The following is an 11,279-nucleotide window of genomic DNA, read 5'->3' on the forward strand; positions in this document are numbered from 1 at the left end:
AAATAGAAGTGTATTGTCATTTTGTTCCCGGCAGACAAATGAGTCTAAGGTTTTGTGCAGAGGTTTCCTGTGATTTGAGGAATATTTACCACTTTCCTTTTTGGAGGAAACGTATGACGGGATATAAGCCGCACAATCTGTGTTTTTGTATGGACAGGAAAAATCTCACTAGATTGATAAATAGTTTCTCTGTTTACTTTTGGATTTATACAATGTTAAACATAATCCGCAGTGATGATATAAAGACACATTTAAAGATGGATTACGAACAAGTTTGGATTTTCTATTCCTTTGCCTATCTGAAACAAAACCCAAATCATTTAGATTGTTTGCAGAAAGTGTAAATGATTTACAGTGTAATGCTCACTATAGACAGGTAGGTCCTGAATGCAATTTGCTAACATGCCCCAGGTTTCAGATCTGATCAATTGTGTTTCACTATGGGAGAGGTCAACGATAAACGTATCATTTCCAAGTGCTGGGGAAACCCCTATACCTCACTGGTTTTACCTTGGTTTCATTGCCAGTAGACATAAATCTCACCATACAAATTACTGAGATGTGAAAAAAGTGCTTTTATCATCAATCTCAGCCTGAAACTTTCCTGCTGTAGGATATAACATGTTAAAGGGCAAAACAGCATACCTCCTTCTCGGGACTTCCTTATTATTATTTTATTATTTTATTATTTATATAGCGCCATCAGATTATGTAGCGCTGTACAATGGGTGGAATAAGAGACATGTAATTGTAACCAGAAAACTGGACGTACAGGAACAGAGGGGTGGAAGGCCCTGCTCAATGAGCTTACATTCTAGAGGGACCCCTAGTTCATCTCATACCCAAAGATCTAAATCAACCCCTAGTCATAACTCTCTTAAAGTTAAAGGGACTCTGGACCCTAAAGCAGTTTATGCTTTTATATATACTTGGCCTGTAATTGTGGGAGGTGCTTTTTATTCACTCCTGGCCTATTTAATGAACACCCCTTACCTTGCTCCTTACCGTTCGAGGTCAGCGTTGAATGAGCATCCACTTCTGGGTTCTCTCAGATGCCATCTTGGTTTTTCAGTATCCACAAGTTTTTCCGCGGCAAGCTGTGTCCAGGAATCCTGTTACAGGCCTTTCCTTCCGTCCAGCCTCTCCTGACCCCGGACATCGTCGTAGATCGCGTCCCAGGGACTCCTAAGCCGTAATTTAGACCTACCTGTCACGGCAGGATCGGTTCCCACGGCGTCCTCACTTTACGTTTCTTTCCCTGTTATGTTGCAATTTGGACAATCATTTCGTGCAATATTTGGCAAATTCATTGTGTTAGTTAAAGGTTGTCATTTTGCCTAAAGCTGTTCCGTGTTTTCGGGGAAATAAGCTATCCTTTCGGTTATTTCGCCTTTCGGCACTTGTTCATGATATGCTTAAGCCTGTTCGCATAAATTTAATACATATAAACTGTTCGTTTTAGTTTCTGTTTTCGGTATTTGTCTTGCTAATGTGTTCGCATAAATCGTTTTCGTGGATTACACACATCATTTCATGCATATATCATTCGGTTAAACGATTTGTTTTGCTTACTCGATATATATTAATTCTATTTACTGTTTAAAGGTATCAAGGTTGTATTGGTTTCCATAGCAAACCAGTTCACATATCTGTATGGATCATTTGACTCCCACGCTTTCAGTTTTTTTTTCCATACTTAACCATTTCAGTCACGTTTTTTCAGCCTACAGTTACAGGCCTCATTTCTATGTTTTAAACCTATGACACGACATATACATGAGGATACGGTTTCCTTTTCCAAGCAGGGAATTCTCGGGTTGCATAACACGTACTGATCCAACCAATCATACGTCTTTGCATTACAGTAATATCATATACAACTTTACATCATCACTTTGGAGAATTGTTTTCATCCCTGCCCCTTTGTTGTCAATTATATATTAGCATAGCTCATCTACACATAGGCCGCGGCTCCCCCACCCCCTCCTCTTTTCTCACTTGACACCCATCATACATCCCCTCTGTTTCTAGCCAGAATCCTGGCATTAGAAGACACTGCATCACTTGGCCTTTGTAGTACATTTATGTTGTCATGGCATTCACTACACTTTCATGCCATTTACCAGTTAAAACTCCACAATCAAGTCCTTTAAAAACACCTCTGGTACGGGCTACACAGTCTACAACATTCCCACACAGACCACACTCACTATATTACCCTTTTTTTTACCCGTTTCAGGCTGTCCAGGTTTATATATTTCACCATACGAATTTGCAGTGATATACTTATACTACCAGGTACGTACGCCTGCTCATATGGTATTCTTACATACATTTCATCCCCCCCAGGTTAGAGTACTGGCAATAGGGTCACAGGCTCCCCAATAGGTATTTACCCCTTCTTGACATTTGCCATCAGTTAGTGGTCCCGCGAGGCCAACACCCCGCCTCAACATTCGGAGGCAAACACCCATCGGGCCACACGTGAGCTATTCGCCTCGCATGTCACATAGAGAGGGCCTCACCTGTCACTCCTTTTCCCTGTTTTTCTGTGTTACAGTCACCGAGAGGCCTACAATCCTGCCACTACGACGAGTGGCGCTGAAACCCCTCGCGCCAATGCATAGATAGAGCCTCTCAAGCTACTTGGCAACTAGTTTGTCATCAAACAAGTTTAATGTTTCGCCATCCGGCTTAGCTAGTACAATCTTGATGGTTTTTCATACACTAAATAATTGTTTTGTTTTAGTATGTCTCAGGAAGGGGTAGAGGATTTCTCCCTGCCTAGCACCCCGGCTAGAGCAATTACTCCTACACAAGGAGGAGAGGTAACTAGTCCAGCATCGATCAGATCCTGGACGATCCCTCGTATAACCACGGAATTGAGGAGACGGCAAATCCCCTACCCCGCTACAGCAAGGAAAGCAGAGCTTTTTAAATTACTACGTACTTCAACTAACAACATGGATGCTGGGGAAGGGCCCAGCCAATCCAACCCAGGAGACATACATTCCATGTTGTCATCACTCATGGCGTCCATGAGCAAGGTCAACTCCAGGCTGGAGAAACTTGAGTCGGTCACCACGGCCCTTACCCTAGCCGGGCCACCCACTGCTGCTTCCCCAGCACCAGCCGACTTGCTATTAGTTGCTCCAGCCATCACCCAACAGGACCAGGAAGTTAGCCCTGCTCATATGATCCCTGAGCACCTGAAAAGAGATATCCTGGAAGGTAAAGATGTCAACTTGGCTTCTCTGCTGATTGCCTCCCAGTATATTGTGGAGAATAAGACTTATGCTTATGATGATGTGTCTGTTGTGGTCAGATCTAGGGACGCCCGCCTAAACAGGAAACTGACTATTCCCGAGTTTGTACTGGCCTTTGGTATTTACCGTGATGTTATCTGTGCAGTCTATCCCAATAGACGAGAGGAGTTTGATCTTTATATGCACAAGCTGGTAGACCTGGGCAACAAATATGGTGGATCAGCCTTCTATGACTACCATAGGTCTTTTTCTGCAAAAGTGTCTGGGGCCTTCTCCCAGTATGGAACAAGATCCAACTGGGATAGGATTGATACCGTCAATTTTTGCAGACACTTTCCAGGTCTAAGAACACCGGCTTGTGCATACTGATCCTCTACGGCGCATACGACAAATTTCTGTCCCAACACGGCGGACGAACATGCTTCCAAGCAAGGAGCTAGTTCCTCTGGTGTTTCAGAGAAATTGACCAGAGACAAACTGTGCCCAATCAAGTTTCTGGGCAAGTCCCAGATATGTAATAATTTCAATGTTGGGTCTTGTAATTATAGCGGTTGTAGATTATTGCATATCTGTTTAAAATGTTTTAGGGCACATGCTAAAACCATGTGTCCAAATAAAATGTACCCTAAGCCATACCTAATGTCCATTAACATTTCAGTATTTACAGAATTTCTGTCACATCACCCGTCTAGACACTTGGTAGATTTCCTTATCTCTGGTTGAACAGAAGGCTTCCACATGGGTATTCTATACATACCGTCCGGGATTCTGGAATGCCCTAATCTACAATCCGCACAGCACAATCCCACAGCTGTTGACACTCTCATAGCCCAGGAAGTTGCTGAGGGTTTCTTATTGGGGCCTTTCCAGTCTCCTCCGTTCGAAGAATGGCGCACTAACCCCATTGGTATTGTCACAGGGAAATCTTCCCTTAAACAGAGACTCATTATTGGCCTGTCTGCACCACACTCATTGGCTAACCCCAGTCTCAATTCCCTCATACCCTCCGAAGAATTCTCCCTGCAATACACTACCATAGATCACACCATCACAGCTATCATACAGGCAGGGGTCGAAGCATGGCTTAGTAAGACCGATATTACTCACGCCTTTAAATTGCTGCCAATCCACCCCACACTGTGGCACCTACATGGCATCAAGTGGTCCGGGAACTACTATTTTTTCCCCCGCTTAAATTTTGGGTCTAAAAGTAGCCCAGCTATTTTCAACACATTTGCCGAAGCATTGTGCTGGTTACTATTGAACATAGCCAGATGCCCTACGGTATTACATTACCTAGATGATTTCTTACTGGTCGAGGAAAACACTTCCCCTCCCAGTAGCCTCAAAGCTACCATCAATCTATTTGAGCAACTAGGTGTCCCAATCTCCCCAAAGAAAAGCGAGGGGCCAGACACGATTATCACATTCCTGGGTATTCAATTAGACTCAACCACGATGCAAGCAAGCCTGCCACACAACAAGATAGGAAACATTCTTACTTACATCAATCACTACCTTCAGCTCGGTACTTGCAACCGCAAAGAGCTACAGTCCCTGCTGGGTTCTCTAAATTTTGCCATGCGTATCATACCTCAAGGCCGCTCCTTCATATCACGATTCTTGTATCTATTTCCACTCTTCCTACACGACACACACACGTTGTCCTTAGATACTCAAGACTTACGCATGTGGAAGAAAGTTTTAACCACTTGGAATGGTAAAAGTATAATCCTCCCTCAATTGACTGACTCATCACCTACCATTTGGTCAGATGCGGCATCTACCACAGGTTTTGCAGAATGGCTTTGGGGCAGCTGGCCTACAGCAGTTCAGGATTTGGAGGGTTTTTCCACTACCTCAGCTCTCTTTGAGATCTATCCCATTGTGGCGGCTGCCGTAGCATGGGGTCATTTATGGGCAAACTTGTCAGTACGTTGCTACTCAGATAACCAGGCAACCTGTCACATCATCAATAAAGGTCATTCCGATCATGAGATTTCTGAGGAAACTCACTTGGTTTGCGGCTTGTCATAATTTCTTCCTGTATTGTTTCCATGTTCCAGGTGTATGTAACATAGCTGCTGACAATTTGTCTCGTTTTAAATTTCAGGCATTTCATCAAGCACTCCCGTCAGCTGCGCTCACAGCCACAACTACTCCAACATTTCAGCAACTAGTACTGGACTAGACACCATTATGCATCATAGCAGGGCACTGTCCCAATTGGCACTGTCAAACAATATGCACAAAACATTAGGGCCTTTACATTATTCAAAAGATTCCTTTCGGAACATAACATCATGCAACCAGTTGTCATGACATCTTTGTTGGGGTTCGCTTCTTTTTGCCACCTTAAACTTAAGATGTCATACAACACCATCAAACTTTATCTAACAGGCATTCAACACCATATGCTAACCTTACAACCAAACAACACAAGTTTCATGGCCTCTCACCAGATTAAGACTATCCTCAGGGACATTCAGAGATCTGAACCCACACGTACATCACAGAGGCTACCCATAGACAACCATATTTTCAAAGCATTGTCTAACCTGCTTGATTTAAAACCTTTTGACACCAACATGAATTCTGTAATCAAAACAGCAATCTACATAGCTTTCTATGAATTCCTAAGACCTAGAGAATTCACTACGACCAACGCCACACAATCTACTCCTATTCTCCTCTATTCCCACTTAACAAAACACATGGATCATTACATCCTGACTCTGCCTCACTCCAAGACCAGTCAGCAATGCATGCATCAGTAAAAATAGCGTACTATCCCACGCACAACAGGTGGTGCCCCGTCACGATTCTTGATGCATACATACAGCATCATAACTCACTACCATCACAACCATTATTCATTTTACAAAGTTCAGTACTCACCACTACAACCTTCATGACCCACGTAAGGTCTTTACTCACTCAGCTGGGCTCAACCCAGCTGAGCTCAACCCAGCTAACTACTCGGGGCACTCCTTCCGCATAGGGGCATCATCCACAGCCTCCAGTGTTAACATTCCAGTTCATGTTATAAAAACACTTGGGCGCTGGAAATCATCCGCTTACTCACGATACATACCGAAACCAGTACAAGAATTAAGGGATGCTTTCAAAAACATGTCTGGTTGATATGTGTATTTGTATTGGTTGTCTGTAATAAATTTGATTACTTAAGTTTGCCCTCTTCTTTCTCAGGCCTACCTCATCGTTGGTTCCGGCACACCACAACCGACTTGCTCTTTTTACCATCCTACATCCATTATGATATTTTACTCTGTACTATCATTAGCACCTAACACAAATATATATATATATATTTTTATTATTATTATTTTTATTTATTTATTTATTACTAAAAAGTGCAGATTTCAGTAGAATTTGACACCCTCCTGGCAGTTAATCGACAATCAGATTGGTTAGCTTAGTGGTGCAAAACTCAAGAGGCAGCAATTGCTCAGAGCACCTGCCTTGCAAAGACTTCTCATTGAGTTGCATTGGGAAGTATGTGATTGGACAGCCACAGAAGGGCTGGGCAGGGTTAGAAGGGGAGGGCTTGCAAACGCTGCACACAAGAGATCTACAGGTTTTACATGCTATTTTTATATATACTCCTAGTGAAAAAATGCATAATGAAATGAATGTATGTTTTCATTGGGAGTATTTCTACAAAACTGTGATTTTAACTTTTTTTGTATTTGGGCAGTGGAGTGTCCCTTTAACCCCTTAAGGACACATTCCAGAAGTTTGGTCCTTAAGGGGTTAAGCAGAAACACAACCCTTACTCTTATAATTCTATTTTTAACCTAGCTCCCAAAACCCTAAGCATGACCCTAATCCCTAACTCCCAACACTCAAATCCCTGATCTTTAACCCTAATCCTTAACACTGTGCAAAACTCCTTATACATTGAATTTTACATATTTTGTATCAGCTTCCCCAGTGATAATCTTTTATTATCACTGGACTCCAGGAGTCACCTAGGGAAGGGGTAGGAAATCTTTTGCACTCCGGATGTTATGGACTACATCTCCCATAATGCTCTTCCAACCATAATGCTGTCAATGCATCAGGTGACATGTAGTCTACATCATCTGGAGTGCAGAACGTTGCCTACCACTGACTCGGGATGTATGGATAGATGGATGGAGGAATAGTTGGATGGATGGAGGGATGGAGGGAGGGAATGATGGATGGAGTGATGGAGGGAGAGAATGATGGATGGAGTGATGAATGGATGGATGAATGAAGCTATGGCTGGAGGGATAGATAGATAGATAGATAGATAGATAGACAGATAGAGGGATGGATGGAGTGATAAATGGATGGATAGATGGATGGAGGGATTGTTAATTGAATGGATGGATGGAGTGATAGAAGGATGGATGAAGGATGGATGGATGGATGGATGGAGTGATGGGTGGAGTGATGAATGGATGGATGAACAAAGTGATGGATGTATGGATGGATGGATGGATTAAGTGATGGATGGATAGATGGATGGATTGAGTGATGGGTGAATGGATGGATGGGTGGATGAACAAAGTGATGGATTAAGGATGGATGGGTGGAGTGATGGATGTAGTGATGAATTGATGGATGGATGCATCAATAGATGGATTGAGTGATGAATGGATGCATAGATGGATGGAGGAATAGTTGGATGGATGGAGGGATGATTGGATAGATAAATGAAGGGATGGATGGATGGATGATTGAAGGAATGGATAGATGGATGGAGGGAGGGAGGGATGTTGGATGCATGGATGGATGGAGTGATGGAGGGAGGGATGGAATGATGGATGGAGTGATAAATATATGGATGGCTGGAGGGATGGTTGGATGGATAGATGAATGGAGGGGTGGTTGGATGGAGTGATGGAGGAAGGGAATGATGGATGGAGTGATGGATGGATGAATGAATTAATTAATGAAGTGATGGATGGAGGGATGGAAGAATAGATGGCAGGATGGAGGAATGGTTAGTTGGATGGACAGATAGTTAGATGGATGGAAGGATGGTTGAATGGATGGATGGATGGATGGATAATTGGATGGATTGCGGAATAGATTAATGGATGGATGAAGTGATGAATAGATAGATAGATAAAAGAAGGGATGGATGGATGGAGGATGGATGGATGGAGTGATGAATTGATGGATGGATGAAGGGATGGGTGGATGGAATGATGAATGGATGGATATATGGATGGAGGGATGGTTGGTTAAATGCATGCATGGATAGATGGAGGGATGGTTGGATGGAGTGATGAATGGATGAACAAAGGGATGGATGGATGGAGGATGGGTGCATGGAATGATGAATATATGGATGAAGGAAGTGATGGATGGAGGAATGGAATAATGGATGGCAGGATGTAGGAATGGGTGGATCGATAGATAGATAGATAGATAGATAGATAGATGAAGGGATGTTTGGTTGAATGGATGGAGTGATGAATAGATGGATAGATGGATGGAGGGATGGTTGGATAAATAGATGAATGAAGGGATGAATAGATGGATGGTTGGGTGGAGTGATGAATGAAGGGATGGATGGATAGATGAATGAAGGGATGAATAGATGGATGGATGGAGGATGAATGGAGTAATGAATGGATGGATGAATGAAGTGATGGATGGCAGGATGGAGGAACTGATGGGTGGATGGATAGATAAATAGATAGATAGATAGATAGATGAAGGGATGGATGGATGGGTGGTTGGTTGAATGGATGGAGTGATGAATTGATAGAGTGATGGATGGAAGGAGTGATGAATGGATGGAGGAATGGTTGGATGGATGGATGGTTGGATGGATGGATACATTAAGGGATTGATGGATGAATGGATAGATAGATGAATGAAGGCATGAATAGATGTATGGAGTGATGGAGGATGAATGGAGTAATGAATGGATGGATAAATGAAGTGATGGATGGATGGAGGAATGGAATAATGGATGGCAGGATGGAGGAATGGATGGATATATAGATAGATAGATAGATAGATAGATAGATAGATAGATAGTTGATAGATAGATAGATAGATAGATGAAGGGATGGATGGAGTGATGAATTGATGGAGTGATGGATGGATGGAGTGATGAATGGATGGAGGAATGGTTGGATGGATGGAGGGATGGATGGTTGGATGGATGAATGAAGGCATGAATAGATGGATGGAGTGATGAAGGGATGGATGGATAGAGGGATGGAAGGAGGGATAGTGTAGCGGAGCTCCCTTTACCCCGGCTGGGTTACCTTCTGCCAAGGACTGCTTCCTAGGTGGAACAGGTGATTAACCACAGCACTTCTGCCCACAGTTGCTGTGGCTTGACTGGGGCCCTGGAACCACTCCTTTCTAGAGCCGAATGGGGAATTAGCTCTAGACACCCTCAGGCACTGGATGACACTCAGTCCTGGGAGCTCTAGTCCCCATGGAATAGCAGACACGGGAGTAAATCTTTCCCTCCAATAACAGGACAACACACAGTTTTGGAGTGTAAGCTGGAATAGGTTTTAATGGTGCCACATTTGGCCCTTTATGCTAGTCCCCAAGCAAGGGTTATGCCCAAATGGACCTTGTTGGGGACAGGGACACAAACTTACAAACCAATAATAACGCATTTAGAATGTAAGGCACTCCCACACATGACACACAATCCATCCCCTCTGCTTGGTAGATAATTGGATCAGTAACTGTACTAATTCTAATCCAAAAAAAGAAAAAGAAAAAACATAAATTTCTAAAAAGTCCCAAAAGTACCCCAAAACACATGATATCCCCACAATTGTTACATCCCCTGATAGCCCTGTTCTGGGTGACCAACATATCCAAAAATACCCAGATCAGTTCAGGGATTCAGGAATTTCCTGGAAGTCATAATTTTGACCGACCATGCACATGGTCCCATGCCCAAAACAATTCCATGGAATCACGGCTAAGTGCCGCTGGGGACTGAACGGGAACCGCAAAGTCTTACTGCCGAAAACCGTTCCATAGAATTGCGGCTAAGTGCTGCTGGGGGACCGAACGGGAACTGCAAAGTTTTCATGCAGAAAACAGTCCCAGGGCATTCGCGGCTATGTCCCACTGAAATCTATACGCGGTTTTGGTCCATGCAAACGGCCGCCAGTGAGCTAGCGTTCGGTTATTTGAAAAGTGCCGAACCAGGGGGGATAAAATATGGGTCTTTACAGTCATTGACCTGGCCCACAGTCTTTTGGCAGGAGGCTGGCAAGCAGGCTCCTCCAAAAACCTGTATGATGAATGGATGGATGAATGAAGTGATGGATGGAGGGATGGAATAATGGATGGCAGGATGGAGGAATGGTTGGATGTATAGACAAGCAGACAGACCGATAGATAGATAGATAGATAGATAGATAGATAGATAGATAGACAGACAGACAGATAGATAGATAGATAGATAGACAGACAGACGGATGGAGCGATGAATGGATGGATAGATGGATGGAGGGATGGTTGGTTGAATGGATGGAGTGATAAATGGATGGATAGATGGATGGAGAGATAGTTGGTTGAATGGATGGGTGGTTGGTTGGATGGATTGAGGGATGCATGGAGTGATGGATGGATGGAGTGATAGAAGGAGGGATGGAATGATGGATGGAGTGATGAATGGAAGGATGAACGAAGCGTTGGATGAATAGATGGATGGTTGGATGGATGGATGAATGGATAAATAGATGGATCAGTGAGAGCCTGCAAAGCTAAGCCTCCATTCTGGTCTGCAGCCCTACAGCCATTCTAAACTGTTAAATGGTCTGATCAAAGCTTTTCTTTGCTGTGACATCAGGAGAGGGCGTGAGAAGCCACGCCGAGATCTTTGCCAGGCGCTGGATTCCAGGTAATTAATACTTTACTTTTTTATAGTTATAGGAGTGACCTAAAGTATAAACACTAATAGGGCATTGTCCATTAAAAAACATAAGCATGGGGGCATGGCTAGCAGCCGAGCAGAGTGGACGCAAGTGA

This window comes from Pelobates fuscus, chromosome 13 (assembly GCF_036172605.1).
Source record: "Pelobates fuscus isolate aPelFus1 chromosome 13, aPelFus1.pri, whole genome shotgun sequence".
In the NCBI taxonomy this organism is placed as follows: domain Eukaryota; kingdom Metazoa; phylum Chordata; class Amphibia; order Anura; family Pelobatidae; genus Pelobates; species Pelobates fuscus.